This window comes from Piliocolobus tephrosceles, chromosome 4 (assembly GCF_002776525.5).
Source record: "Piliocolobus tephrosceles isolate RC106 chromosome 4, ASM277652v3, whole genome shotgun sequence".
NCBI classification, from domain to species: Eukaryota; Metazoa; Chordata; class Mammalia; order Primates; family Cercopithecidae; genus Piliocolobus; species Piliocolobus tephrosceles.
Genome location: NC_045437.1, coordinates 38,471,692 through 38,480,711, shown reverse-complemented (window position 1 = coordinate 38,480,711; position 9,020 = coordinate 38,471,692). Strand labels below are relative to the sequence as shown.

Sequence of the window (9,020 nt, the reverse complement as noted above, 5' to 3'; positions counted from 1 at the left end):
AGTTGTCAGAGAGAGGATTCCTAAGTGAAGCAGATTTCTGAAGGATACTTATTTTATTTATTTATCTTTTTGAGGCAGGGCCTCACTTGCCTAGGCTGGAGTGCAGTGGTGTTATCACAGCTCATTGCCACCTCGACCTCCTGGGGCTCAGGTGATCCTCCCATCTCAGCCTCAGTAGTAGACGGGACTACAGGCGCACACCACCAAGCCCGGTTAATTTCTGTGTTTTTTGTGGAGATGGTGTTTCGCCGTGTTACCTAGGCTGGTCTCAAACTCCTGAGCTCCAGTGATCTGCCTGCCTCCGCCTCCAGATGTGCTGGGATTACAGGAGTGAGCCACCACGCCCAGTTTCTGAGGGATCCTTATTGAGTAAAGGGAGAATTCTGTCGCAAGGGAGAAGCACAGCCAACGTGAGGAAAGGCAGGAAGGCCTGGGGATGGGGGTGATTGCCATAAAGAGAGAATGGAGTCATCAGTACAAGATAGGATTGGGATCTAAGGTAGGGGAGACAGGTCCTCTGAGATGACTTGAAGAGTCTTGTTTTTATCTTAAGGACAAAGGGAAACCTCTGAATACTGTAAGCCAGAGGGAAAGGTAGCATAATCAGAAAGAAGAGATAGCATAATCAGACGAAGGAGAAAATGAAAATATAGGTGGACCATATGGGAAGCAACTACAATGGGGTGGGTGAAAGATGACGAGGACTTGGAGAAATTTGGGCCGTGAAATCATCAACATAAGGACAGAGGGATGAAGGACAGAGAGATATCAAGAACAGCTCTCGAATTTCTGGCTTGCATAACTGGACAGATGGCGTCCTACCACTGAGTTAGGAAATAATGTGAGGCATGGATCGTTCAGGGACTCATGAATTCAGTGACACATATCAAATGAATGGTGGTGAATGACTAGGGCTCGGAAACAATCCGTTTGTTGTCATTCCTTCTCAGTTCAGATATGGTAAGTGAGCACCTATTTTAGCCAAGGTAATCATTGGTCCCTAAGGACACTGATGAGTGTGCATTCCTGAATCAAAGGGGTGGGGGGGAAAACGCCAACGCAATGCTGGACATATGAAAAATTGTTTTGGGAGTCACCATACCTTCCAAGTGCAAAGACAAACTGTGACTCTCTCTGGAACATTCTGTAGTCTTAGCATTGTATCATTTCTTTTTTTCTTTCTTTTTTTTTTTTTTTTTTTTTTTGAGACGGAGTCTCACTCTGTTGCCAGGCTGCGGTGCAGTGGCACGATCTCGGCTCATTGCAACCTCTGCCTCCCGGGTTCAAGTGATTTTCCTGCCTCAGCCTCCTGAGTAACTGGGACTATAGGCACGTGCCACCATGCCCAGCTAATTTTTGTATTTTTAGGAGAGACGGAGTTTCACCATGTTGGCCAGCCAGGATGGTCTCGATCTCTTGACCTTATGATCTGCCTGCCTCAACCTCACAAAGTGCTGGGATTACAGGTGTGAGCCACCGTGCCCAGCCAGCATCATTTCTTTTTAAGAAACCCATAGAGAGCTGGAAAATGACCATAGAAATGCAACTGAAACAATATATTTTTGAGTGTTAAAAGAGGTTCCCTAAAAGTTTACTCAAAAAGCTGAAAGCTGAGGAAAGAAGAGATAAAATCCAAAGAACCACCAAAGGTTTAATTATAAATTGGACAGTGACACTGCCCTGAAGTTTGGAGAGGTAAGTTCACAACAAATGAGAGGAAATACAGACCAGGCAGGAAGGGCGGCATTATAACCTGATGGTTTAGAGAAGGGCTTCCCGGCCGGGCGCGGTGGCTCAAGCCTGTAATCCCAGCACTTTGGGAAGCCGAGGTGGGCGGATCACAAGGTCAGGAGATCGAGACCACGGTGAAACCCCGTCTCTACTAAAAATACAAAAAATTAGCCGGGCCCGGTGGCAGGCGCCTGTAGTCCCAGCTACTCGGGAGGCTGAGCCAGGAGAATGGCCTGAACCCGGGAGGCGGAGCTTGCAGTGAGCAGAGATGGGGCCACTGCACTGCAGCCTGGGCGACAGAGCGAGAGACCGTCTCAAAAAAAAAAAAAAAAAAAAAAAGAAAGGCTTCTCAAAGTTTAATGTGTGTATGAATCACCTGGGGAAACTGTTGAAATGCAGATTATGGTTCAGTAGGTCCTGGTGGGGCTTGAAACTCAGGGTCTCTAACAAGCTGCCAGGTGATGCTGATGCTTAGCATAGGGAGGGTTTAGACTAGCCTGATTTGAGGAGGCAGAGGTTCTACCATTACTAACTGTGTACTCTTGATGTTGACTGAGACACTTAATCTCGTTAGGCCTCAATTTCGTCATCTCTAATAGAGAGTAATACAGTGCCTTCTCACAGGATTGTTGTGAAGATTAATGGAGATAATTATGGGCATATAAGAAGTACTTGCTAAATGCTAACTGCTAGTGCTATTAATATCATTGAAGCCATCATTCCAGGAGGTAGTCAAGACGAAAAGCACTAAGTTGGAGGTTTTAGGTAACTTCACAAGTATTGCAGTTTTTAAGATACACTGGAATGATTGAGGCTGAGATATATTATTATGCTGTGTGATTATTATGCTTTGTGATTACTGAGTTTAACCTATTAAGTGAACTATATATTTTACATTCACCATGTCTCATTAGTCCATTCAACAGCTGCCTGCCTAAATGCCAATGCCAGTAAAGCTGAATTGTAGCAATTTCTGGACACATAGGACTTAAACTGACACAGGCATCACCTCCATGTGAGAAAATTCCATTGGCAGACTGTCAAATAAACTCAAATAATTGTGTGCCTCTATAATAATAGGACATTTTCCTTCCAATGAAATGGCTTTTTGTCCAACAGTAGAAATATATAAATTACCCAGATTAAAAAGCATGTGGAGACAAGAGGATACACTCAATTGCTGTCACTGAACATGCAGTGGATTTAGAGGAAGCCCGGACTGTGATGTACAGTGTGCCCTACAGGTCTTTCTGGACCCAAGGGGAAAAAATGTCCTTCAAAAATAATGTAGTTATTGACGTCAGTAAGTCTGAAGTAAAACAATTACGTGCTTTCAAGTCATTTTGTTGCAAACAGTTATGCATTGAGAGTCAGCTATACGTCTGACATTATCCTAGAAGTTGTGCAAAGGCAAAAAGTTTAAGAGTCAGTTCCTAGCCCCAAGAAATATACAAGCGATTTGTCAGGCAATACGTGCACACATGAAACATGGCAATGTTCAGGGCAGCATGTGATTGATTGCCAAAGTGTCTTGAGCAGGAAGTACCAAGGGAGGATGGAGATGGGAATAATCAGGGTTGGGTGGCGAATATCTGAGGAAACCGCTTGATTTGGGCCTTGAAGAGTAATTGACTGGATTTGGATACATCTATAAAAGGGGAAAGGTCATTCCCAGCAGAAGCAACGAGAAGAAGCTTGGAGGTAGGAAGGGACATGGCATGATTTTGTGTCTACAGAAAGTAATATAAAATTGGAAAATAATGTTCATTCAGTAGGATAGGGCAGGAACATGGGGAGATTTTGACAATCAATTGAGGAGACTGGAATAGGAGAGCATAATGTATTAGAAGACTACGTATGCAAATATATGTATTTGTATATATACATGTGTATCAGCTGAGAAGTATGGCATCAGATGATTGTATATATATGTGTGTGTGTGTGTGTGTGTGTGCGTGGGTGTGTATTTGCAGCAGGTAGCACCTAAATTTTAAACATTAAAGAACTTTGAAGTCAGAGTATGTGTTCATCCTACTCTTTTATCCAAAAACTCATATTTACCAAAACATAGCAGGATTCTTTTGACTGGGAACTTTCAGAAGATGATGAAAGGGTTTTGCTAATAATGATTCCATCCACACTCTCAAATATGAATTGTATGCAATTTATTTTTCTAGTTATAAACAATGATCTACAAGAGCCCATCAGTCTGTTCTATTAACTAAGCAACTAGTCATAACACTTTATCTGTGTGGCTAAGAGCTATGGAAACAGGTCTGATCCTGTCTGGTGCTCTTCTAATGTGGGCATGATGATTGGCATACTATGATGCCTACTTGGGCTGGAATGTCCATATCTTGCTTCAGGGTCCTTATTTCTAAGTCTAGGTCACTTCTCATGCCACTACTAGCTCAAAGCATCACTTTTATAGATTGAGTTCTTCATAAAGTTCTGCTTCCCTCCAATAGCCCCCTCAAATGCTGACCATAGCTTTACTGTGTCTATATGTGCCTTCTCCCTGGCAGCTGCGTTTCCTCTAGGAGAACAGCAGTCTTCTGTCTGCTGTGGCAAGCAAGTCACTTCTTCTTGTAGTGAGAACTGAAACCAGAACCATCATGTGCCACTTCCTGGACACCTCCTATTAAATATTAAAGTCCGCTTCCTCTCACCACAGAAGCCGGAGTTTAGTGGTTAGGGACACAGGTGCTTAGATTTGAACATCAGTTGCAACCTGCCAACTGCATGCTCTTGGACAATTTACATTCTGTGTATCAGCTTTCCTTTTTCTTTAGAATGAGATATTAATAGTAGCAACCCAGAACTGTTGTGAAGCTTAACTAAGATTTTATACATAAAAAGAATTAGAAGAGTGCTTGGAACATACCAATAACTCAATAAATATTGGCCTATTATGATTATTGTTTAATCCCTTTATGTACTAACATGTAGATTACATATGTATATCACTAGCTAATTAAAAGTCTCCATTCAAAATAGATTCTAATATTTAGATTTTTATTATTATCATTTGACTAGTTATTTGAATATTTCTATCCATATTTACTTATATGCATCTGTATGAAAGGCAATACCAGCATGCAAGAGTACTGTGTTACCATATAGGCTTGACCTTTCTAACTATGTGGGGGAAAAATGTTGCAAAGAATTAAAAACTACAGAAGTCCTTTAGCAACCCATGCAACTGACAAACTTGAAGGTTCAAAGTGGAATAAAATCTGATATTTTTTATTTTTTTTATTATACTTTAAGTTCTAGGGTACATGTGCATAACGTGCAGGTTTGTTACATATGTATATTTGTGCCATGTTGGTGTGCCGCACCCATCAACTCGTCAGCACCCTTCAATTCGTCATTTATATCAGGTATAACTCCCAATCTTAACTACTTTTGTTGCTATGTTCTTGCAAAACTTCTAAATTTATAAAAGGTGTCCATCAGTTAGTTGAGAAATCTCTCAACCTGTACTCCAGGAAGAAGTGAAACAATGTAAAGCCATGTAATTCTAATAGATGATCTTGTTATAACGACAGAACATTTGTATATGAAAAAACTAAAAGGCAGCACAAAATTGAGCATATTGTGGGAGGTCAGGAAGGAGTGAGCTCAATAGGCTTAAATTGTAGTGTGAAGGATGTGGCATAAATATCAGGAAATATTTATGAACAGTAAATGCTATTAAAATGGGGTCATTACAATCTCCTTCCCCCAGAGCTCTCAGCAAATGTGGATTTACATATAATCCTGCTTTAGCCTGATAATTCAATGCATACCTTGGAGGCAAAGGGAGTGGATTTGATTATCTTGTTAAGGATCCTTTGGTCCTCAGATGATATAATCCTGAGAGAAACCTCTTGGTATTCCTCAATCTCATGTTTCTCAACTAAAAACAAGAGAATGGTATGCTAAACTGCATCTACAGCTCTGAGATCTTCATGCTAACTATGTTATAAACAGCATGAACTCAATGAACTTATTATTATCAAGGGAAGTTGGTGACTTGACGGAAAAGGAGAAATTCTGAAATTTAATTTTTAATTATTTTTTGATTAATTTTAAATTCTTAATTTAAATTTTTAGGAATTAAATCTTTCCTGGCATTTCTTGATTTTAGAAACGTTTACTTGTGACCAAAAGCATTCTACAATTTTTTAAAAACATGTTATTCTGTTTCAGTAAAGTTATTCTTAAAGCCGAATGCTGAATAAGGAAGCAAAAACACAATTGTAAGACTGAATCAAGTATTTATGTTAAAAGTATTACAGTCATCTCTTCAGAAAAAAAATATAGCAGTAGGCACTTCTCCCCATCCTCAACCCCATGATCCAACCTAACTTCTAAGGTCCCCATAAGAAATGCGTTACTATTGATCTCATGAATAACCCAGCTTGTATTTCTAGTTACAATGTACACAAACTTGGAAAATGATTAAAGGAATACTTTATACATCTTTTCTACTGTGATTTTATAGAGAAAAAATTTCTCCCCATTGTATTCATTAGACAATTATTTATTGAGCACATAAAATATGTCAGGTGCTGTGTTGGACATGACCTTGAGACAAAGATAAAAAATAAACAAACAAGAAACTATGCAATGATGATGTATGCTGTGATGTAAACAGAATGATGGGATAAGATGTGTTTGAGCAAGAAGGGCTACTAAGTTGGGTAATATTCCCATCTTTGGCCTGATTCCAGTCCAGTTAACTTCTGTCCCATGTCTTGCTCTGCTCTGTACTGTGGTGGGGCTGACCCCTGCAGGCATTTCACTGTCTCCTATGTTAGCTGATTTAAGGCTGGATTTAATCAAAGGAACCACTGATGTGAGAATAGAGTACTGGTAGAAGGGAAAAGCTAGAGTACTTCTGCCCTGTCTCTCTGTCTTAGATGGCATCTTCAGCAGGGCTGCATATTCTCCCCGGCTCTCACCCGACATGTTTGATGTAGTTCCAGCTTCTGCTGTGGTCCCTGAACTCCAGTAAACTCACCTCCACATTTTGTCCCTTTGGACTAGGATTGGTAGTGACTTTCTGCTTTTATTAATCTCTTGGTTGTTTTACCATCCCCTGTTTGGCTTCTCAGCTCTTCAACCATGTCCATAACCAATACTATGTATTGTATTTCCTGTGTTTTAAACACTTAAGCATCATTGCATTTTCCTGGGTGGACCCTGACTGAGACAAAGAATCAAGAAAGGTTTAGCTGAGGAAGTGAAATGTAAGATAAGAACTAGAGAACTAAAAGAATCCAGACATGTGAGTCTCAAGAAGGAGGATAGTCCTGGCTGATGAAAGTAAAAGTCATAAAGGAAGAATAAACCTGGACTCTTCAAGGAGCATAAGGCAAGTCAGTGTGGCTGTATGTATCACCATATGAGAAGGGGAGAATAGTTAGAGCTGAATAGGAGAATAGTTAGAGTGGCAGATGGTGCAGGATCACATAGATTCCTATTCCAAGCATGAGGGAAATGGACGGACTTTGATTTGGATTATTTATTTATTTATTTTTATTTTATATATATAATATATATATATATATTTTTGAGACAGAGTCTCACTCTGTCACCAGGCTGGAGTGCAGTGGCACCACCTTGGCTCACTGCAACCTCTGCCTCCCAGGTTCAAGCAATTCTTCTGCCTCAGCCTCCTGAGTAGCTGGGACTACAGGCGTGTGCCACCATACCCAGCTAATTGTTGTATATTTAGTGTAGGCGGGGTTTTACCATGTTGGTGAGGATGGTCTCGATCTCTTGACCTCCTGATCCGCCCTCCTCGGCGTCCCAAAGTTCTGGGATTACAGGCGTGAACCACTGTGCCGGGCCATGATTTGGAGTTTTTATTTTTGTAAACAATTAATCTGGCTTCTTTCTGGACAATGGGTTAAGTATTAGGAGAGAAGATAGTTCAGGGTAGTAACAAGGAGATGGAGAAAAGTGAACTGATTCACAAAGAATTTTGTAGATAGAATTGACTCAACTTACCCAGTGGTGTCAATGTCAAGGATGAGAGAAAGAGAAGAACCATGGATGACTCCTAAATTTTTATCTGAACAACCAAGTGGATGATAACATCAACTGAGAGGAAAGAATGAAGAGGCATAGGTTGATGGGAAAGAAGAGCTCTGCTTTGGACCTGTTAGGCTGAAATGCCTCTCAGACCTCCTGGTAGAGATATATAAGAGGTAGTGTGTATATGAGTCTGGAGTTCAGAGGAAAAGTTAGAGCTAGAGATAGGAATTTAGGAATTCCTGGCATATAAGTGGTTTTTAGACCTGTGGCTTAGCATTGCCTACGAAGAGAGTCAGATTGGAAACAATTCATTATAAGCCATCAGTTTTTCTCCCACACACAGGGTTTTGAAGGGGGAAAAGTCATTAGACATACCACAATTAAAAAAAAATAGACTTTTAAAAGAACAAGTAGAAGCATTGTGGGATGTGTGTGTGTGTGTGTGTGTGTGTATGTGTGTGTGTTTGCTGAAAAAGTCTGAGAACCCAAAGGCTAATGCTATGCAATTTATTTGATTAATGTAGACAGCTTTTCAAATAATTTAGGATGTATGACAGATTGCCTGAATGGTTTTCACCATTTACGTGATCTGAGTGAAACAGATGCTAATTAGAAACTCTTTTCCTTAGGAGACATACATTTTCCAGGAAATCAGTCATGTTTGACACACTGTCTGAAATGAATGTACAAATATCAATTGACCCTGAATATTACAAAGTTTTAACGACTTGTCTTCCATTTACTATGTCTTTACCAGAGCAAAAATTGATCATTACTCTGTAATAACCTCACAGGTATTCTGAGTGTGGACACTGAGCAATCTTCAGCTTCTTACTGTCTTTGACACTCCTTGTTCAGAAAGTTGACTGAGCATGACATTGACTTTATGTAGCTCATGTTCTTCTGTAGTCCTGCTGCTATGGTTCTGTTTGGATGGTGGTCAGCTTCTCTCATCTGGACCATCTTCTTCCTTCTGGACAACCCTTTCTCCAATACCATCCTCTTCCAGTATGTCCTCACTGCCATCCCCAAAGCATCTTGTCCTTTTATCCAGAAACCTCTAAAATGGCTTTCTAATTAAAACCTAATTTCATTTTCTGTATCTCTCATCCTCCAAGAGAGCGTCCTGCACTGTCTTGCTCAAAATATCAACCTTCTGCAGGTCTCCAAAACATCACGAGCCACTTGTGTGAGTAGGATTCCACAGGATTCAACATAAAGTATGTTCAGCATGCTTTGTTCAAACCATGTTTTTAAACATT

The 9,020-nt window shown here is 40.4% G+C and overlaps 1 long non-coding RNA gene across 1 annotated transcript; it reads left to right on the top strand.

Annotated features, from left to right (window-relative positions):
* The first annotated feature begins 3,208 nt into the window (after positions 1-3,208).
* On the top strand, positions 3,209-4,646 carry LOC116418759. The gene is made up of 2 exons (XR_004228901.1): positions 3,209-3,432; positions 4,257-4,646. It is a non-coding gene; the product is annotated as an uncharacterized LOC116418759 (long non-coding RNA).
* Positions 4,647-9,020: the final 4,374 nt, after the last annotated feature.